General features: G+C 38.0%; 1 long non-coding RNA gene across 1 annotated transcript; it reads left to right on the forward strand.

Annotated features, from left to right (window-relative positions):
• Window positions 1–12,238: 12,238 nt before the first annotated feature.
• LOC145643392 (uncharacterized) lies at window positions 12,239–13,009 on the forward strand. Its single transcript, XR_014115758.1, has 3 exons — window positions 12,239–12,346; window positions 12,526–12,560; window positions 12,713–13,009. It is a non-coding gene; the product is annotated as an uncharacterized LOC145643392 (long non-coding RNA).
• Window positions 13,010–23,785: the final 10,776 nt, after the last annotated feature.

A 23,785-nucleotide genomic window follows, 5' to 3' on the forward strand; every position in this document is an offset into this window, starting at 1 on the left:
AATTTTAGCTGATTTTTTAGTGTTGACCACAGTATATACGCATGTGATTCCTACAATTTGTCTTCACTTCTTGTTTTTGAAAAAAAAACAACAAAAAAAAACCAAAAACTGCCCTATAGACATGTATAGGTAGCAAAAATACGTACGTTTATGAATTATTCAAAGGGGGCACAATCCTAAATATAGGGAAACAACTATCAACTATTACTGGTTTATTACTGAAAGTTTATGTTATATCAGCCTCATTTCTGAATTAGTTCATATTTTGTGCAGTGACCGAAGGCCATTTCTTCAAATATACTTGCCACGATGACAAACTTAATGAATAAATATGAAGTTTATTGATTAATGAATAAAACTAGTTATTAACATTGCTATACTATAGCACACTTGGCTCAGGTCTACAGAATCTATAACATTTACAATTAGCCGATGCTTTTATCCAAAGCATCATATAATTATGACTGAATACAACTTGAGCAATGAGGGTTAAGGGCCTTGCTCAAGGGCCCAAAAGTTGCAATTTAGCACTAATCAAGTACCTTAACCACTGAACTACCACTGCCCTGACATAGCTATGAATAAAACTAAGGTTGGCTAAACTAAAACTACTCATTTCAGATTTAAAGTTACTGATGGGGGTTCAAACTAACAAAAATCTGTTTGAGGCTTGATTTTAACTACTAGTCTCGAGGGAGGAGATATGAGAAGAAATTATTCCTGGGTCTATTCATATCTTTTCTGCTCCAGCAAGCTGCTGACTATCTTTAAAGGGTCATTTAGAAATTTTGAATGCTCTTCTTTCTTCTCTTTCTGTTGCATTTAGACCCCTTGAGTGAAGTTAGGTGGATCTTGATTTGATTCCATAAGGTTAAAATGGATGATGACTTCCTAATTTAGTTTAGTTTCTTTACTTCTTTTTTGTGTGTTTACAAATAAAGAAAACTATTTTTTTTCCTTTAAGTTCTGTTTGCTGAGTGCATATTGACTTCTCTCTCCATTTATTTTATTTACTTATAACCTGCCTCCTTAAAGAGGACCTGTTATCCTTTTTTCTTTTAGCTTGTTATATACCTTGTTGCACATGTAAAAATTCTGAAAATATAGACAGCCCAATGATTATGCCAGAGTGAGTAATTTTCTCCCAAAGGAAATAAATTTTCTCAACTGCCTAAAATGGTTCATTGGAATTTCAGCCAAATTCTTTGTGGTAACGTAACGTGCAGTGGTGAAGCCCCATGGTAGGATGCAGACAGGACAAGCGACTCAGCTGAAGATTTCTATTTTTTATTTTCCAGTTTTCTCCACACCAGCAAATGTCATAAAAACAGTGTCCTGTGCCTTCTCCACAAAAGTCCCCAGTGTTGAACATAAAAGATGGACGAGATTAGTACTGCGCACTTCCAGTCACCATGCACTTTGACTTATCTAAAGATGAAAGCAAAAATATTCATGCAGTGAACAGTGTATAAAATCAGTCCATATAGCAAGAACATACAAGTTATTCCTATTATAACACAGCCATAACAATGCTGCACCACAGAATCACCCAGGGGACTGACTAGGGTTGGTCTGAGGTGTACAAAGATATACAAAGACATATATATTATTAGTATATATATTAATATATTTTATTATTATTCTCAATAGAGGTGGCATAGTCCGATGTCAAGAATTACACGCATTTCCCACGCGCGCACCTTCCCAGGAGCGTTATGTCACCCCAGACGGTAACAGTAAGTTCTTTATTCTATGCCTCAGTCTGCTGTCCAATATAATAATAATGGGTCTGTTATCACATTCTTTCTTACATGGTCATGAATCATGTAACACTTTACATATTGACTGACTACTGGCAAGCTTGGCATGCCCTCACACAACGCATAGCATGTACTGGAGGTTGGGAAGAGTTTGTTCAGACTTGTAGCTAGTCATGTCAAGAAGACATTGTGTTCTTCACTGTGAGAGGTGTCACACAGTCCTCCACACAACTGAGAACTACAGATTGCAACTCCATATCCCAGAATCCCCAGGAGAACAGTCATCCCACACCATCAGGTTATCAGGAAACAAGAAAGGCTCTCAGAGATTATTCTACACCATACTAGAGCATATTTATTGCTCTAGTATAACAACATGCATTTTAAAACTTATGGTAGTAGGGGAAAGTACTATACTATACTATATGGTGCATACTTATCAGGGCAAGATTCAGAAGAAGAGTTGAGAACAGGTTTAATAGCTCCAACTTTGGATTTAAGATTTGACAACCAAGTAAATAAATACTAATCCAAGAAGACGTCTTGATACATGTTGGAATATGAACTGGGCAAACAAATTCAAACAAGGCTAGGCAAAGAAGAATAATCCAAGAAAACCTATAACTGGAAAAAAAATGGAACACAAATAAGAATCCCAAGATTCCACAACATATAACCAGGAAACAGGAATGTAAATACACATGAGGTGATTACATAAGGGAGTGAACTGTGATCAGTGCATAAGCGAACTGGATCTAATGGAGGGGATCAAAAGAGTTGGAGTAGACTTGATAGGGAAAGCAGGTTAAATGGTCAGAGCAGGACTTAGAGCTAGAAAATTACACCAAGTCCATGATCATTGCACTGGATCCATCCCATGCTAGACATTTTCAGTGTAATCCAGTTCAAGCAGTATTTACTCAAACCTTACTGTGCTGTTAAAATAGAATTCTTTTTATCCTCTTGACAGCTGTCACTCAGTTAGTACCAGGATTATGTTAGTTGGAGATATAATTAAAAGGAACCTTGGCAACAGAGAGTGAGAAAGAGATGAAGGTGGAAGATCAAAAGACATATTTAAATGGCTGAAAGAGAGACTGATTAACCAGAAGGTACAAGAGCATAGAACATACAAGTACAGAATGTTAGATTGGAGAGAGACACACAGCAAGGAGTGAGCAAGAGAGGAAGAAAACAAAAAATACAGAATATTCTTATGTAGTCCTTATAGTATTTCTGTGTAAAAGTTGAGTAGCAAATATTGTTGGCCCTACAAGTTCAGTCTAGGAGGGAAACTTATTCCATTGTTGTTTAAAAGGCTTAAGTCAAGCAGGCTTAAGAACATTTTGTTATAACACACATAGACAAAGTTCTGCAACAGAACAAGCAAGTGTGAGCTAGTTTAAAATGTGTAGTTAATAAACCACCAAATATGGAGACGCATTAACTATCTTAAACAAGTTTCATATGGACTGTTTGGAATTTGCCGAATCATTATGGCATCTAATGTGGGACTACGTTATTCATCATCGGTAGATATAGATATATATAAAACAGTGTTCCTGTGTTTTGTTAAAGCACTGTTAAACCTCACCCTCTGTTCACAGAGAACCTAACTACAACTTGTAGTGAAGTTAGATTAAAAATTATTCCCCTTTTGCATTATTCTGTTCATTCCTTATGCTTCATTAATTTGTATTCACTCATATTACCTCATCTGCATGTTGCTTAATCTTATGCATATTGTAAACAAAATGTTACTCACTTCTAGTTTCCTACTTTTCCCCCAGTTGTGAACAGAGGTTATTGAATTTGCATGACCTATGCAGGCCTTGTCTCTTCCAAAAGATAACTGACAGATTGCACCCCCTCAGTTGAGTAGAGTGGAAGTTGTGTTGGTGTGTGGAGTTGAGAAGTTGAGAGGTGAGGAGAGGAGTCTAGTCGGGTCTGAGGTGTGAACTGTGACTGAACAAAGAAATGCTAACTTTAGTGTGTTTATTTTGTTATGCTTGTGATTATAATGATTATAGTGAACTAGCCACTCCTGGTCATTAACAGAATCTTAGTCACTGATTTAGTGAATTATTAGTCATTAATACATTAATTGAAATTATTACATTTTCCCTGTTAATCAGGATGGTGCCCCAATTCAATCTAACAACTGTAAATAACAATTATAAAAGTACAAAATTTGCTACAAACTTGTGGAGCCCCTCACAAGAACTTTTTGGGTGGACAGTGCCCCAGTCAGTGTTAGATCCCTAATCCACCCAACCAGACATATTCAAGGAGGGAGACAAATGGAAGACAAATGGAAGTCTTTTTCTAACCACTAACAGGGCATCATGAGTACAGAGTAATGTCGTATGGCCTCAGTGTTGTACCTTCGGTATTCGAGGTATTCATCAATACCTGCGGGAACTTTTCGGACAATTTTTAACACCGCCATCTGTTCGTTAAAGGGGAGAAATGTGAATTCCATTATCATTCCATTTCATTTCATTACATTGGATATTAGTAAGATTGACACTATTCTCCAGTGACCAGTTCCCACTACAATGAAAAGACAACAGAGTTTCCCAGGTTTTGCTAACTTCTATAGTCACTTCATTAGGAAATTTAGTAGTGTGGCAGCTCCTCTTGCAGCTCTTCTTAAAGGGAGTTCCATTAAGTTGTGTTGGACTCCTGAGGCTGAACAGGCCTTCAAGAAGCTTAAGAAAGTGTTTACTACACTAACTGTTCTAAAACATTCTCTGCCCCTTTTTCATAGAATTAGACACCTCTAACTTTGGTGTAGGGGCAGTACTATCTCAGAGAGCTGAGAACTCCAAGTTACACCTTGTGGCTTTTTATTCTCACAGACTCACACTGGCAGAGCATAACTATGGCACTGGGGAGAAATAACTCCTAGTTGTGAAACTAGCTCTGGAGGAGTGGAGACATTGGCTTGAGGGAGCCAGCCACCATTTCTTAGTTATCACTAAACATAAGAACCTTGAGTACATGCACACAGCCAAGCACCTCAATTCCCATCAGGCCCATTTGTCCCTTTTTTGCCCTCATGCTTCAATTTTTAAATTACTTACCATTGAGGTTCCTGCAATACTAAGATTGATGCTCTGGAGGAGGGAGAGGAGGAACCAGATACACCAGACACCATCCTTCTAGCACAGGTAAAGATGGCATCAATAAGATGGGAAATTGATGAGATCAAGGAGCTACTAACCTTTACACATATCCCAGCTGATATGTGTCCAGAGGGTAAGTTCCAGTTCCATGTTGAGAAGCTGTTAACCTGGGCACACTCATCTCTGACAACTGGACACCCAGGGGAGACCTGCAAATACAATTGTTGTCTAACCATTATTGGTGGGAATCACTGTCTAATGTTCATAGATACATCTCTTCATGCTCCATTTGCTCCCAAAATAAGACCCTTAAATCTCTCTCTGCAGGGAAGCTTATGCACCTCCCAGTACCTGAACACCCCTGGATGCACATAGAGATTGATTTTATCACAGACCTGCCTGAATCTTTCAGCCACACTGCCATCCAGACAGTAATAGATACTTTTCACAAGGAGTTTGCTTTATCTCATTTTACTGCATGCTCACTGCCTTTCAAACCAATGAAGCCCTCTTTAATTATGTGTTCTGGACCTTAGGTATTCCAGAACATATTTTGTCATACAGAGGCCCCCAGTTTACATCACAGGTGTGGTCTGTATTTTTTGAACACCTGGAAGTGGCCATGAGTCTAACATCAGACTATTTCCCTCAGTCTGTGAAAGAATAACTCAGGAGCTGGGCAAACGCCTAAGGATTTATTGTTTCAAGCACCTTAAGAACTGGTCCAAATATCTTATATGGGCAGAAATGGTACAGAATTCACTTACTAGCTCGGCCACTAGTCTTACTCCCTTTGAGTGAATCCTCCATTATCAGTCCCCCTGCACTGTGACTGACTAAGATGTCTCTGCTGTGGACAAGTGGATAAGATGCAATGAGAAGGTATGGGAGGAGAATAACCAACACATGTGGAGCAGGTTTTTCAGAAAAACAAGGAGAAGATGGACCATCCCAGAATATCAGTCAGGAGACCGAGTGTGGCTATACACAAAGCATTTTTGTCATATTGTCCATTGTTGTATACTCAGCCATGAAATTAATGATAATGCTGCTGTAAATAAAAACCCCTTATATCCACAAGCATCTGACAAGTTCGATACTGGCACACCCATTTTGCCTAATAATAAACCTTAACAAAACATAATTCCAGCTCTGGCCCAAGTACAGAAGCCAGTTAAGAGTTTGAATAGCCTTAGCATTTTTTAAAAAATAGATTTACGTTCATATCTGGTGTTCTTTTATTACATCCACGCTTACATGTTCAAAGAATTACACTGAATATGTCAGCTAAGGAAAATAGTGTTAGTAACTCCAATAGTACGCAGCACATTATTTTTCCCATTTTAATTTACCACTGAATGTAGGGGAGAAAAGAAGTTAAAGAATCGGCACAGTTGTTTTTGATCTTAGAATAAAGAGGTATTTTGTCTGTTCATGTAAGTGAATTTACATTTCAATGCTGATGCCTAGAAGTGTAAAATACACAAGCTCTATCTAAGACACCACATAGTACCCTACAGTAAGGACTAGAGTTTCAGTTAGTCAATATAGGAGCAGGATCAGTGGTCATTTAAATTGGATTGGATTATAAAATAAAGACTATGATCTGTGACTTCACGGAAGCCATAAGGCTGAGCAGTGCCAAAACAGCAAGTATCCTTAGTGGGTTCTGATGTGTGCAATGATTCATGTGTGAAAGACAAATATAGCTTGAAAACAGTACAAGGTGTCTAAAAATGTTTTAATAATAATAATAATAAAAATAAAATTATAAAGCAGATTTTATGGAGTAATCATCGATGGTATGAGAACCATGTTGCTGAAAAGTCCCATAAGCACAAACAAGTGAGTATTATACCAATAACACATGGAAGCTTAATAAATGTTGCTTGAAAACTGTATAAGTTGGATGAACAAAATGCTGGCTTTCATCGAGTCAATATTACAATAATCGATATAGGAAGAGCAAAATATTGGCTTTGTCACATCGAAATAAATAGACCATTAATAGATAAAGATTCTTTACATTAGTTCTTCAACATTAGTCCAATCACTTTGCATAGTTTTAATCTGTCACTGGATATTTTCAAATACAGTGTCTTGTCCTGCTTAAGATTTATCCATTAATTTTAGTTATTTTTAAAATGATTTTCAAGGTAAATCTAGTTGTTAATGTACATCTCTTTTCCAAAATTTGAAACATCTGCTCCAATCAAAGACAAAGAAGAGAAAGACAGTGGGCCTGATCTGATCCTGATACCAGCATTAGAAGCAATTAATGTGGCATCAATATTTTTTATTATTTTACTCTTGCACTCATCACTCGGAGTTGCTATCAATATTCCGTGCCTGTGCTCAGAGTCCTAAATTTGAGAATGTTGTGGGCATACATGAGTCAGATTGGTTCCTTACAGAGCCTAGAGGGTTAAAGCCTGATGAGCTTGATATTGAAAAATATATCGAATCATGTAGACCTTGTAAATTACTTGGGAGTTTCCTAAAGTGGATTTGTGTGCCACTAAAGAACAGCTTAGTCATGCACAGTGTAAAGATCCTTCTTTGCAACACTTCACAGAGAGCATAGATAGATTGCACAATGTTGATTCTACAGTACCCACATATATGTGGGATGATGGCATATTGATATGAAGGTGAACTCTGCCTACGCATAGAGAAAATCAGAAGTGGAATACAGTTATTGAAACACTTGAGCCTCAGGAGTACAGTTCTAAGGCTTTAGCTTTAGCACATGATCATTTACTAGCAGGTCATTTGGGGGTGAAAAAAATGTACTGATTACTGATTATTCATAACTAGGTTCTTGTCAGCATGACATTTCAGATTTAAGAAAGGTGGATGCAGGTGGAAGTGATCAACAGCAAAAACAAAATCAACAAAAATGGCTCAGAAACTTAGCTAAGGCACAAAAGACTTTACAATGACTGTAAAGAAAAGAGCCTTGTAAAGGGTTCGGGTAACATCCCTCATGTGTGAGTAATCAGGAGACTGGAGAGGCAGAGCCACAAAACTCACTAGAGGGTGTAGCAGCTACACTTAAAACCCAACTATATTTCCTACTTTAACAGTACCATAATGGCAAATTTGGTACTTTTTAACTGAATACCATGGAAGCTGGAGTTGTCACTGGCTTAACTGGACTTGGCTTTCTACATATGTTATAAATTGGCTTTTCTGTACCCTTATCCACGCATCTTCTTGTTCTCATAGCTGGCTGATGTTCTGGGATCAGAAATTGCAATTATGGGTTCTTCCTGGGCTTTTATGACTGTTTTAGCATAATCTTCCTTGGCTTCATCCTACTTATCTTTTTTGTTAGTTCACTGACCTGGGCCTTTTATTATTGTGCTGCCAGCTTCTCCATGCTTTCCTCCTTCTGAACCCTTTTTTCTCTGTACCTCTCTACATGATGTACTTGGTGGGTATTGTATGATGGTAATACTACCTCATCATGTCAATCTGGTACTTGTTTAGGCAGACTCCTTTTGAGGGTTTTAGCCTTTGAGGGTTTTAGTCCAATCCCTGTGGGCACCTTTAATTCCTTCATAGCATAGGCAAACAAATGTTCTTTTGCTAATGGTTTAGTTGAGCTTTTCCTCTCCAAATAGACAGTGAAAACTCATGCTACAGTGAAGGGAATTTAATCTTCAACAGTTTGTTTATATCCATACTTGTCAAATTGAAGTCTTTTGTGACACTTTAACTGAAGAATATTAGGAGGCCAAGGTTGCCTCCTAAGTAACTCATGCGAGAACAGCTCAATTTTGCTTCACATAGTATTACTTGTGCAACATGAAATTATTGAAAATATTGCAAATTAAATACATTGCTCAATTGTGAAGTTGGTTTTACAAAAAAAATGTAAAAATTCAATTTATATGCATACTACATACATGTTACTACCTCATGCACATTTTGCCTCGATCAGGACCAGTGGTGTAATCTCAATATTCTATTCCGGTATGTCTATTTCCCATTATCTTATTGCTGTCCTGAGGCCAGTTGCACCAACAGAGCCTATGCCTTGTAAGATAAATTAGTTGTAAAAAAAAAAAAAAAAAGTCATAACTTTCTGGGTGTAGCTCTAAGACTGCTACACCAACCCAGTCATATGATTAATTTTTCCTAGTACCATACATTTTACACCAAGATGGGAGTTATGATCAGGTTTCTGATGGTTAAAAGTCACCAAGGGTGTATTCAATTGCAGATACAGGAGTACAAAAAGTGAACAAAGAACCAAAAATAAAAGGAAAAATAAACACAGAGCATAGTGCTAGCTACTATACTACAAGGGATTATGAAGTACTTTACAAACATAATAAGAATGGTGTGGGAGTGCTTTTGAATGAGTGGAGTAAAATAACCCCATGAGATGGAAAGGATATCTTACATTCTACTGAACAGATTAGAATTACTGGAATGAAGAGGGACAGAAAGAGCACCACAACCTAGCAGATGGAACAGGATTATAGGTGTCAGAAACTACCGGTCAGAAACTGACAGAGAAGATGGCTGCACAGAACCAGACAAAGTGGGGTTTATGTACATGTGTGGTAAGAGAAAGAGTGCCCCACATGCAACTTAACAGAATGGGTTTATAGGAGTAGAGGCTCTTTCTCAAAAGAGTGAATTCAGGATTCCCCTTGACTGACTGAGTGTGGAAATCAAATCAATGCAGGGATTAAATCACTCATAGGGGAGATGGAGCTTGGGCAGAACAACTGGAACAAGAAGCTCCAAAGAGAGAGGACCCTGGTATTTGTGCCTTGGCGTATGCCATTCATTGTAATGGAGCATGGTTGGTGATAAAAGAAAAGGACTTACCTTTAGGACAGAATCTGATTTCCTTGGTGGTCCATTTGATGGCCAAGGATTCGATTTGGCCTTCTGCCACAATTAACAAAGTGCCAGCACATAGCTCCTATTTTCCAGGATTAAACTTGAATATCTGACAAATACACTAACCATCTATTTATCTTGGGATATCAGCGCTAACCACAATTAGTGTTGCTTTAAAAAGGTTTGTGAGGTTAAGTTAGTTGTGTCCCATGTTACTACATTGAAAACACAGTGAATTAATGGACTTTCATTTGGTCAGATTGCCTTTAAAGACCAGATGGGCCAAAGCTTATTACTGAGCAGGTGAAGTAGGTTCATAATATTTCAATATTTTACTATTTCACTCACAATGGAGGAGGGGATGGCCTTCCAACCTTCACATTGTGGTAGAGAGCCTTTATCTCAACACAGTTGTTTGGTCCAGAGGTTAACCTATACCAGACTGGAGCTTGTATTCTAAACTGCATGCATCCTAATAGTATATAGTAAGGTGAAGTAGTACATTATGGTGCATACATAAATTAATGGGAATATCCTTTCTGTATAAATTAAATCTTGTCACTCTTCATTGTATTACTCAATTCAGTATTATTAACCTGCTGTTATAACAGGGTCCTTTTTCCATTGTTTTCCTGGGTTTCATGACTGTAACAAAGGCGTAACAAATACATAAAGACTGTGAACTAAGGCATGTTTTGGTGCTGTCATCCAGTATATTCCTTAATTGTCATAGTCACTTATTTAGTGAGGGTGGATTTATTGGTAACATTAACAGAAAAAAAGGTCATTTGGACATGTCAAATGTTGTACTTGCACAACTCATTTCAGATCTCCAGCTCTTCATAATTTTCAAACTGAGAGGAGGGAATTATTATTCGGATAATATCTGCAGGAAGACACCAGTCATGCACATTGCATTCACTGGAGGGAGTGCAATGTGAGAACCATCTAAATTCCTAAATCTTGTTGCCTGAGTACAAAGAGAATATTTAAAAGAAGGTTAGAATACAGTGTAGCAAAGGCAGAAGGCAGCAACCAGGCCTTTCTTCAAGCTCAGATCTTTCCACAGAGTGAAGTGCCAGCTCCTTGACATAGCAGCCAGAACACACATTTAACCTCTTGAGTGATATTCTTTGGATACCTTAGGGTTTTCAGAAGTTACTTTTGAAGGACTTGGGGTGTAGACTTTTGGGGACGTGACTCGTTGGGGGGGTGGGGGGGGGGGGGGGGGGGCATCCCATGACAGAACCCCCTCCCGATGGGCATGGCTCTCAACACGTCCATCCCAGGACTGCGAACTCCAGGCCGCTGTGTACAAACACATACACACGACACGGCAATGCCCAGTGCCCACCTAACACAAGGCGGGCTAGGAACTGGCGGCCTGGGAGACCTCTCAACAGGAGGGAGGGACGCAGGATCTCTGCCTCCTTCAGGGCAGTCTGGCAAGTTCTTCGTAACATGCGGGGGGAGACATTCCCTGATGACGACCCCTCCCTAGGGACGTGGTTCCCGATGCTTTCTGGCCGTGCTCCTCTCCTGAACGGTCCTCCTCATTCCTGCTGCTCTAGGAGCGTGCCAGAGGAAGTTTGCCTGCAAGACTTTGGGCAGACCCATCCAGTCTCGCTGGCATGTCTGCTGAAGGGAAGGGACTCGGGCTTCAACTCTGCCCTCTGGAGATTAGATGAATAAAGTGTGAAAGTTGGATGAATTTAGCTTTAGAAATGCATAATGATGTTTGGAAATTTCACTGGAATAATTATAAAACCTTGAATGGGTAGTTTGTGAACAAACTTCATGTTGGTGTGACAAAGCTGAATAAAAGCAAATACACTGATTTTGATTAACCGCTAAGACCCAAATAGCTGATCAGTCTCAAAAGCACAAGCAATTTAAGTAGCCATAATGTATGATGATAATTTTAATAAGAGAACATTTGAAGGTCTAATAATAAAAAAAATAACAATAATAGTATGAATAATCATTATTATAAATATATAGAAATAACAAATATAAAAATATATAACAAAAATATAAATTCACCCTTAATAGATTCAGGTTCTTTAGTTTAGTTCTAATCACTCAGTGTTTGTTGAATCTAGATTCATATCATTTGAAGTCATGTGTACATATGGTAAATGTTTCCTTAATATTTTCAAATCATGTCTCTGGTCATCTTTAACTTCTACATGTTCATTTGAATATTTGCCTGGTTTTTAAGGCAAATATACTTGTAAATGTGTTGTATATCTCTTTTACAGAACTTGATCCAACAACAGTCAAAGACAGTAAAGAAAACAATGGTGGGTTTTATCTGACTGTTTAATAAAATTGTATTTTACTATAAAAATAGTATCATTATTTGCAGTTATTGGTTTTATACGGTACCTAATTTATGAAGTTTCGTGATTGTGTTAACAAATAATCTAAATCTAGAAATATGAATTTCAATTAATACATTTCCTAATTGACTTTCTCTTGTAATGGTAGGAAAAATACAAATAGCTGAATTCCTAGTTCCAACATTAGTGGCAACTAATGTGGCATCGGTATTTCTCATCATTTTACTCTGTCACTGCTTAAAGAAGAACAACGCTGGTAAGAATAATGCACTCTGCTTAAATATCATACCATATATATGCAGAATTAAAATTTTATCAAAGCCCGATCAACTTTCAGCATTTTTTTATCTTGTTTGGAAAGAATACAATTCATGAAACACTTACTGACTGTTGAATAAACATGTTTTTAGAGTATGCATTATATATTTCTTGCAGGTGTATCAAGTGTAGCCATTGATGCAGGTGACAATGTAAGTGATAGTTAACTGCTGATGATGGAATAAGTAACAGTACAATACATCATTTATAATGCTGAAGTTATGGGAACTGCCCAGGTGCTCTCTAGGACTAATATTGTTAAAGGATTTAATGATTATGTTAACATGTGGCCTTTTCTAAACAGAACACAGATGAAGTAAAATATGCTGGTCTCACATTCGGGCACAAACAGAGAAGAACTGCACAGAAGAGGACCAGTGCTGAAACATCAGTCATTTATGGAGCTGTGAAACTGCAGGAGGAGTAAGCCTGTCCAAAAAGATTTCTGTTTTACATACTGCATGTCATCATCACTGTATGTAGACAGTAAATAACATCTTAGATAATACAAAATATCATACAAATTACAGTGTCAGTTTTGCATACAGTGTTAAAAATGTTCTGTAAAGTTCACCTCTATTCCATACATTGGATTAGCACCATGGCCTAAGAGCAGTCAAATGTGTTTATCAGTGTCAGAAAAATTTAAATCATCATATCCACTCTTTATATCAGTTGTGTCAGAAATGTTTTCCAAGACAATAAAAATGTAAAACAGTAGTTGGATCACTGTTTTGTTCCTTGTTCCTCCATGCTCTCAGATCATCATAGAATAAATGGTGATATGTGGTTTGTTTGTGTTTGTGTTATTATCTTAGCCTCCACCAGGGGTCAGTATAGAATTAAGTGTATTTAAATAAAAAAACAACAAATATAGAATCTGTTTGCTTGAATTGTATTATGATTATATTGTAATGTGTTTTAAGATTGTAATGTATTATTGTGTGTGGTTAGTTTAGTTTTGGTTTTTGTAAAATGAAATGTATTTGGACCTCAAAGAGATCACGATTCACACACTTAAAAAAAAAACCTTTTACACACTGAATTGTTTTATTACATTTTAAAGGATTCTTCAATTAACATTTAATATTCAGCAGACAGTATTTATTCATGAATAAATCAATATATTTATAGTATCTATAATGTTATTCAAGGTTTAATGATACTTACATGTTAGTCGGTTTATTATATGCAACAGTAGGTGACGCGTTACACTAATAAATGTGCTTCACTATCACCCATGGTTTCCCTTGTACACAGAGAAAGTGGCAACACAGTTCCTATTTTCTAGTACGGAAAACAAAAACGTGACAAATACACTACCCTTCCAGGAATACTGGGAAATACTTTCTAATCACAGACTGAATAAGCATTCTGGAAAATATGGTAATGAGATTTTCTTTAAAAAATACTGATATGCTAAATCAGGGGCATTTCATATTAAGGTAGCCAAAATGCAGAGAGGATGTTCTCTGAGTAATTTAGAATGGCTGGGAGTGTGTACTATTGCAGAGCTGCTATAGATAATTTTCTTAATAATTCTGTGCATTTCTGTGCATTGTTTGATAAAATGGAAGACTGCAGTGATGATCGTTCTACAGCTACCTCCAAAGAGATGGAAAAGGCATATGCTTTTCATCATCAGAGAGAGTCAACTGTCCAGATGATGCATATCGCAGCTCTCGAGTGGATCTGGAGCGTTCCTCTATTAGTATCTGGAGGTGCTGTTGTAATACGTGGATGTATGAGGTTTTCAATCTTTTTTCCCAGGTTATGTGAGTCATTAAATCCCTTAGGGGGGAAACAGCTACAGGTCCAAGTTCCCAACATGTTGATCTTTAATTTCCATTTTTCAGGATGTGGGTTATGCTAACTCTTGTTTATAAAAATAACAGTGTTAAATCAATGTGTAAAGAAAAAATAATGTCCTGGAGATGTCCAAATGTCAAGGTTCTAAATCTTTATCTTCAGTTCACTCTGCATGCAGCATGCATACTGTTGCCATTTATCTGCCTTTCTGTTGCACATGACAGTAATATTATTGCAGTATGGGTGTGTTTGCAGAGATTCTTTAAAAAGGATGAAACAATAATATGCAGGTAATATTTGTAGTGAGTGAGGAAAACAATTAATAGAGCTAAACAAGTTTATTTTACAAGTAGTCAATCAGTGCAATGCGCTGAACAATACTGTAGGTATCCCTGTAGATAATGCACTAATTTTAAGTTAAAGCCCAAATTAAAAGTGCAGAAGTTACATGATGGTTAACCCAATGTGGATGTTAAGAGATTGCTAACAAATTGCTTCTGGCATCCAATGGTCTATAGGTTCCCACTACACATTTGCAAGGCATTTCCAATGAATATTTTTAATATGGTGGGTAATAAGTGTATACATAACAGGCACAACCACCATCTTTTCAAAAAGATATTAAATTTGTGCAAATTGTCCATGACCTTGATCATTTACAAACATATTGTTCAGTTAAAATATTACACTAAAATGTTGTGCCTGTTGTTTGTTAAATAAATATTTTTAACATATCATGAAGACATTCATGAAGATATTCATGTATAAATCCAAATCATTTCCAGTGGTTCACAGACTTTTATTTTAAAATATGTACTTTTCCAGATCTTCAAAAGGCAAATCCACCAACACTTATGAAATACAAGTGAGTGGAGCCTGGTTTGTCATTAGACAGGTGAATACCCAAAACACCAGTTTCTCCATGAAATGAGGCCATTAGATATTTAACAGTTTATTTATTTTTACTCTTTGTTTATGGAAGCTTCTGAGCACTTCAGAGCCTCTCATGTCATTCATTTCTTTCCCATGGCCCTGAGAAAGCCCCTGCCATGTTGTCTGGTGCTGACCTTACAGAGTTCATACTGCTCCATTTACAGTGAACCACTCACTGAAGATGCTGAGAGATCAGTCTACTCCACCCGGCAACATTAGCAACGCATCAGTGAAAGAAACCTGTGCTGGCTATATCCGATCCCTTAGGGGTTTCAGCTGTATGCTCCAATATCCAGAGCCTATCCCGTTTCTCTGAGCTGGTGCATGGCAGGCCTGTTCTGGCCGCAGCTGCACTCTGGACCGACAGTTGGCTCCTGCAAGGGAGAGACTGGAGCCCACAAGTTTTTGATATTTTTGGCATTCTTTTACAACTGCAATGATTCATACCGCTTTCCCCAATGGCTGGCGTATTAGCTATGTCTCTTACAATATTATGATTATTTGTCTGGCTCCATGTATGGCAGACTGCCACAGAAAACCGAGGGCGTATTTTTAGTTGGCTACCGAAGGGCATATTGCCAGTGTATAACACAGGCACTGGATTGGTTGTGCAAATGTGAACAGGCACATATATACACTCTGTTCACTGGGTAAATAAAAACAGCTAAGCATTGCTGTTTGTAAATATATATATTTGGGACATTTAGCTTTCTGTTATATTTTTTACAACCAAACACTTGGATCCAAATAGACAGATAACATTTTCTAGAGATTTAGGATTTAGGATTTCTGTCATAGTGTTTTAAAATTTTTAAAAAGCCCTAGATCAGACTTCTTAGTGTCACCCCCCCTCCCCAACACACACACACACACACACACACACACACACAAGTCACGCCTGCAGCATGTAGGGGGGTTCACTCTTGTTTGTAGCCACACCCCCGTGATGGCACGCACCTGGACGGGGTTTAATGTTTAGTGTTTGTCAGTCTAAACCCCCGTCAGTGCGTGTCTCACTGTTGGTCATTGTTTGTTAGCGTCTGAGTTGAATGTTAGTATCCATGTTTGTGTAGCCATTGTTATTGTTTGTTTAGCCTATGTTAATGTTACCATCTTTATCGGTAGGATTAATTGTGTTTATGTTCACTGTTAATGTTACGTTTGAGTGCCACCATTGTCTTTTACGTTCGAAGTCATTAAATTTTTCACAAAGTCGAGGAAGTCCTGTTCCCTGCGGCACTCGGGCAATCGTTACACTTAGTATTAGAATCTGCAAAAAATATGGTCTCAGAGATAGGAGTCTACTATCTTCAATAGCAAGGACACTCTGCATTTTGCAACATATAACAACACATAACTGCTATAACAACAATATAACTTTTGTGGATGTATGTACAAACTTTATTACTCACATTACCTGACTTTAGGCACTTGTTTGTTCTCTTTGTGCCATTTTAGACATACCATATTATAAAACTGCAAACCTTTCCATATGCATTTTATGAGTAAACGTGATGTCTTTCTGTTATCTTATTAGCATTTTGGGCATTGAAAGGCAGATGGTAATGTATTGTTTCTCAGTATTACCTGTAACATGATTTATTTTCTATGTATTTTTTTTTAGCTAGAGTTAAGCTTAACTGAAACATATGGCAACAGTACAGATAGGGGTCCCCCTGCCACTTTTTTTGGAACTGTTGTACATCTCTGTGTTTTAAGGCTTTTTGGTATGTTTGTATGCTAGTAGTAATATACAAAATAAATAATTTTGGGAGAGAGGACATGTGATTCATAGTCAATATTGCATCATTACAGTCATTACAGCTTTTTATTAACTGCAAATGTTTTAGGAGTACTCTATATACAGCCTGCAGAAATTCATGTCTTACAATGATTTTGTGCTTATATGAGGGACTTTAAAATGCAAACATGACTTCAATGTACACACGTATGGAGAGTTTTAGTGTATTGAATGAATGCAAGCACGATGTTGATGAATTCAGTTCCATGTGGTGCTGAGGTCACTTGGAGGTTGTGCAATGTAATAACTGCATTCCCTCTATTGTTTTTTAACAAAGACACACAGCCAGGAGGAGGTGTTGCCTGGCAACAAATGATAGTTGCATAGTTTCTGTTTTTAGAAATGCACTAAGAACACAAAAATTACATTTATATAACCTTTGTTCATGTTCTCAATTGTTCTTCAGGTTTACTAATTATTTGTATGGAAATGAAGAACACAATGTGCCAAAATCAATTATATACCCTTGCCACTTTAACAGGAATACTACACTAATCCCAGAGGTGCTCTATTGGATTCATATCTGGTTGTCTGGGGCGGCCACTGTCATACAGGCGAGTGTTCCGTGACAGAGCCTAACGTTTGCCAAAAACATTTCCCATATAATTATACCACTAGCAGTAGTTGGGTGGGTCCATGTATTCATGCTGTTCACATCAAATTTTGACCTTAACATCTACATGACACAGCAGAATTCTGTTTGAATTCAGTTTTTTTTTAATCTTGTCAGTTTTAATCAATAGTTGTATTTATCTATGTAGAAACTCTTTCATGTTCACTTTTGCTCCATATCTATTTTGTTGGGTGCTGTACTAGCTATTTGTGTATTATCTATGTGGTGGACATTAGTGTTCTTATTAGTTTTGTTATTAGTGCCTTGATCAAGAAACACACAAAGTCTTAGTGATGTTAGAGAGCATGCATTTATTCAGCATAAACCTTCTCTTGGAAGGCATTTTGGACATACATTTTAAAGGCTCTTTCATGTGTGTTGTCACCCTTCATTGGTCATCAGAGACAAGACTTAACCAGTTGCTCATAAAAAGAGACATACTATACTACATTTCTGCCCAGTTACAAACAGGTGAGTTGCTGCTTCCTTCAGGGCATATCAATCCTTGCATTATCTCTGTTGCAGTACAGTGAAGGTCAGGTAGACCCTTGCAAAGGCTTGAACATTTACATTTACCTTTTAACCAAAGCGACTTATGATTATGACTAAATATAATTCAGGCAATTGAGGGTTAAAGACCTTGTCAGGGGCCCAACAGTGGCAACTTGGTGGGGCTACCTTCTGAATACTAGTCAGGTACCTTAACCACCGAGCTAAAGCTCTCTCACATGAGAGCAAGGCCCATAATACATAAATAAAATAATAAATGAATGAAATATAAAAATATCAATACCACACATAGCTTAGTGGTGGTGCTTTACCCAGATATGGGTGAAGCATCAAATAAAATTTGCTCACATATGTTATGTGTTTGAGTCCTGTCATTTTGTCACTTATGTGTTTCTTGTCCAGTTTTAGTGAGCGCTTGTCTACTGTGGCTTCAGACTCCTGTTTGTTGCTGTAAATAATGATTGAAAAGAATGGTTGCTTCAGGTAATGTGGCCTACTGGTTAGCTTGACCCCATCAGCCCATTCTGCTGTGACTTCTGTCAATAACTCTCCAAATTGCCACTCACCGGCACTGGAAGCCACGTCACTGTCAGTAACTCAGATCGCATTTTCCCAATTATTATGTTTAATTTGAGCACTAACTGCACCTCTTAATACACATCTGAATGACTTTATACAATGCACTACTACTACATGATTGGCTATTGTAGTAGTACATGTAGGTGCACAGGTATTCCATGGCCAACTAGTGTATATGCACAGTTGGAGACTACTGGCAGTCTGTGGTCAAGCATAAGTTGTATGCTGATATTCTAGGTTTTTATTAAGAGTCAATTTCTTGCCAGAGGGCTGCTTTTGGCTTGGTGGCTCCCCCTAACCTCAGGGCCATGGGAAAGAAATGAATGACATGAGTGTAAAAATTCCAGCTCCAATAAGGTGGTTGAAAATGTTATGGCACCCAAATAATAAAAGCTAATCCTTTTGACATAAATTCACCATTGATAATATGTTAGAGGGCACCTAACAAATTGTGTATGGTATCAGATAGACTATACTCTGTAGTTGTACACTTACTAAGTGTAACTATAAGGAGGTGATTCTAATTAAATGGTCAGTGAGTGCACATCTAAAATGCCCCATGAAGCAGCCATTAGCTCAACTTCAGATCAATGATGGAAACACTCCATTATAAATAATGAATCATTGATTGGTTGTTTTGTATCCACTGGAAGATAAGGATCGGGTTCAAGCTCAGGTAACTGATAAAACACACAGTCAGCTGAAATAGCTAAATTTATTACCTTTGGCTGACAGATGGACTTCCACTGTTAACATAAGCTTGTTTTTTTTTTTTTTCCCTGAATTACACCTTTGTTATACCTGCTGAGATTTCTATAAATTCTTAGGGCTATTGAGAGGCTGACAATCATCTTTCATAAAATGTGGGTAAGAGACAGTGTAGTAAAGAAATAAAGTCCACTCCTAGTGACAGACCAGTTAGAAAAATGGTTATCTCAGGTACTTAATGTGTAAAAAGTAGGCTTGCCTATGATTTATGCTTGCGTTGCTTCCATTTTCAAACAGGTGCTTAGCATTCATTCATTCACTGATCACATTTAAAGAAGACTAGGTTACAAAATACATGCACACTTCTTTGTGAGCTGGCCTGTGATGTTAGTGTAATATTCATATAAGCAAAAATTACAATTTGGAATTTTTTGAAGCTACTTCCATTTACTGTAAAGGAATATCTCAGCATTCACTGTAATTGAAATATGATTTTAAATTATTGTACGGAGAGTATCGCCGATAGAGCAGTGTCACAGTCTCATATTTTTACAGTAATATTCAAGCAACTATTGTCTATTAAGTCAGTTTTAAAGCAGAATTGCAGAGGATTCTCTTGTTAAAATTTAAGAAGTTACTTGTAAACTGCAAATATTATGACAACTTGTGACATGCATAACACCCTATGTAGAGACTATGTTCATTAGATATTTCAGTCTACATTTTCAAGTCACCTTAACAAGCTTCCCTACCAGTCCCACAAAATAGTCCTGGTGAAAAAGGTCTTGCATAAAATTATGGAGAGCAAAACTGTGAGTGTATAGAAGAAATGTGCTTTCTCACTGTCACAAGTGTGCAGAGAAATACAATTATCCACCACTTCATGAATGCATTAAATGAACTGATTTGCTTGGTGATGTTTTTTTGAGTACTAACCGTCATATGAATGTAAATGTATTGCAATCAGTTTTCCATTGGATTTCCATTGTCTTTTGTTCCAAATCTACTGCCATGGGAGATGACAAGGTGGCAGCACTGACAACAAACAAGACTTGCCCATGTTTAACTGTCAGATGCATCTTTGTGCTCAGTACAAGCAATAACATCTGAAAGGAAAAAAGTTATTACATGTTCCAATTTACCATGGTAAGTTAACAATACTGTGTTATTACTTTAAATAGGACAGTCCCAACCATTCCACCTGCCTAGCCAGTGTGACCTTTATGCCTTACAATGCAAACAATGTGCTCTGCACTTGAGGCAGGTTTATGACGTTGCCTCAGGGGCTCTGTAAACCACCCAAGAAAGCCTCCATTCTGGCTCAAAGCAAGTTTCTTGCAGCCACTATTTCATGGCACTTCCCCTGCTTTCAATATGTATTTATTTCAAAACCTGCTGGACCCTCTGATGCGCTGCAGGAATGGCTCTGTTTTTTCTCAAGCTCACAGAGAAAGTCAGTCAGAGAGCAAGGCAGAGAGAGTTGGAGAGTGAGAGAGACAGAAAGTGGTGAGAGCACAGAAGTGTTTGTTACCCCCACCAGCACCACCACCATCCATACCTCCTCCTGAACTTTTCCATCCAAACACCACAGCGCTCAGAGCTGTTCACTCAGGACAATTTCTACTGCAGTTTTCTCCAGGATGTGCAACCTTTCATGGCCCCTTATCATACCAGAGGAGATATGATGCTAAGCAGGCTGTGGTGTCTGCTGAAGGTAACTGTGACACAGAGCTGGGTGTACCAGCTCCTCAGTGTAACATGGGGAGAACAGGGATGGAGTGTGTGCAGGAATACTGAACAATTTAAGAATAAAGGGCAATCCAAAATGTAGTCTGAGAAACAGGCAGGGTAAAAAGGTCCAATACGATAGACAAACAAATGCAAAAAGGGGCAGACAAAAGATTAATCCAAAAACATGTGCAAAGAGTTAAGAGACCAAAGAAACAATACAACTATACATTATCACTTAGAAATGCGAAGAAAGCAAACGAGACTTTGTAAAGATTGAAAAAAGTCCTAGGAATGTATATACACGAAGATACAACAGATTAATAAGACACAGGTTCAATCAATATTCAGGAGACTGGGAACGAACACAGGTTTTCAGGGTAGCACAGTCCTTGTCAGATAATGTTGCTGCAGCAGGAGAGACACCAAGAGACTCCTCTGATGCGGGAATTTACTACTGAGCTGTGTCCATGTGTGGGGAGATACTCTTTGGAAATGGGACTAAAGTGAAGATGAGTAATAAAAGTGAGTTGCATATGTGATTATATTTAAAAAAATATAAACTTCCACTTTGTGTTTCTAAATAAAAATTTGGGATAAAATTATCATTTATCAATTATCATGATATGTGCAATATTGTTTCAGGTTTGGGTTGCTCTGCACACATGAACAACTTGGTTCTTTTTTCTATTTTTAGAACTTCAGTACTGCTCTTTAGTTTTTGCATTATTGTCATATACTGGATTGTCATATTCTACACAAGTATATGAACATATAAGGAACATATATATATATATATATATATATATATATATATATATATATATATATATATATATATATATATATATATATAAGAACTGTTACTTCAAATGTTAAACAGGAAAAAAGTGTGCCCCTCTAGACATGCAAATTTCTAATGACTGACACTGGCATATTTTCATTTGCTTTAGAACTTTAGAAATTGCGACAGTGGCAGCACACAGGGATTGAGAGGTGTGACTGAAATAAAGAGGTCTTTATTTTCCATCAATTAAACGGCTGTGAAGCAGTGACCAAAAGAAAACAAAACAGGCGCTGAATCAGTGTTGTGCTTGGTCGTAGTGTGTAGCTCTAAGGTCCGCTAATAGGCAAAGACCCTATAGGCCTAAATAAGATGGGGAAAATAAGGAACAAGTGAATGTAATTAGTAGGCTGGTGATTGGGACCAGGGCAGGTGCTGTGCATGGGTATGTGCAGGTGTGGGCATGTCCCTCCTGCTGTATGGCTGGCCTACTGTGACAGTAGCATTACAGATGGGTTGTGGAGCAAGTACAAATCAAGATTGCTCAGGTGAAAACACGCCTGTCACGGGACGCTCTGCCCACCCCCCAAGTCATGTGGTATGGTCTGCCGTGTACAGGGGGTTTCACTTTGTTTGTAACCACACCCTTTGTAAGTGCACGCACCTATACGGTGTTTAATGTCTTGTGTCTTTTGTCTATTTAAATCTCTGATAGTGTGTGTACTGTGTTGGTCATGGTGAGTCTGCAGTTGTATGTAAATACTTTCGTGTAGTCCATGTTAAAACATTATTGTAGTCTGTGTTGAGTTAAATGTATATGTAATGTCTGACGTTAATGTTGTGTGTGAGTGCTACCATTATTCATGTGTGATGTCAATAAATGTCTCACTATATTGAGGGATTCTGTGCATCCTGCTCCATGCCCTTCAGCACTCGGGCCAGCAGAATCGTTACAGAATGACCAAACACCACAGGACGCCAGCTCCCTCGGCTGCAGACGGACTTTCTAGTGGGAGGTACGTGGGCACTTCCAGCACTACCGCTTCCTGGATCCCAGGAGACTAGGGAGAGGACTGCAACTGGTGTCCGGGTCCACTCCGGTGGAGGAGGGGAACACCCCCAGGAATTTCTTGGGGGGGCCTGCAGCTATCAAGCCTGGTCCGAGGAGGACCGATGTGCCCCGCAACAACCAGAAAGAGGGCAGTTGTTTGGAGCCAGCAGGACCCTCGGAGGGCAGAGCTGTAGCCCGAGTCCCTTCCTATCAGCAGACTCACCAGCAAGACTGGAGGAGTCTTCCCAAAACTCCGGAGGCAAATCACCTCTGGGACACTCCTAAAGTGGCAGGAGAGAGGAGGACCATTCAGGGGAGGAGCACGGTGTTGTGTTGTTAGTGTGTGTCTATATAAGTCCTTTGTGTAAATGTAAATGTTGTCAGTGTTTGCTCCCACAATAGCCTTAGAACTACGCTGTTTTTGTTATTTGTATAACGGCTCCTCTTTGCATCCTGCCAAGCCTCCCCTCATTACATGACTTGCCTAATCTGGCTATGTTCTGTGAATTCCAAATATGATTAGATTGGTTATAGACAGAATTGGGTAGTAACACGCTACATTATCTCTATTACATTTACTTCAGTAACGTTTTAGAAAAACTGTACTTTTAAAAGTTGTTTTAAAAGACAGTACTTTATACTTGAGTACATTTGTGAGGTCAAAAGTGTACTTTTATGCTTATATTCATCAACATTTCTTCTGTTACATTTTAAAATAATTTTTGAATGAAGCAAATGAAGTAAATTCCAACAGCGGACGATATGGTGAAAGGAAAGCATCCCTGACCTCATATTGAGGCAATGTTTTCTTTGCAGGCTTCCAAAACCAATAGTTATATCATGCACTGCCTGTTCAACCAA

This window comes from Electrophorus electricus, chromosome 13, assembly GCF_041902795.1.
Source record: "Electrophorus electricus isolate QZ-2024a chromosome 13, ASM4190279v1, whole genome shotgun sequence".
In the NCBI taxonomy this organism is placed as follows: domain Eukaryota; kingdom Metazoa; phylum Chordata; class Actinopteri; order Gymnotiformes; family Gymnotidae; genus Electrophorus; species Electrophorus electricus.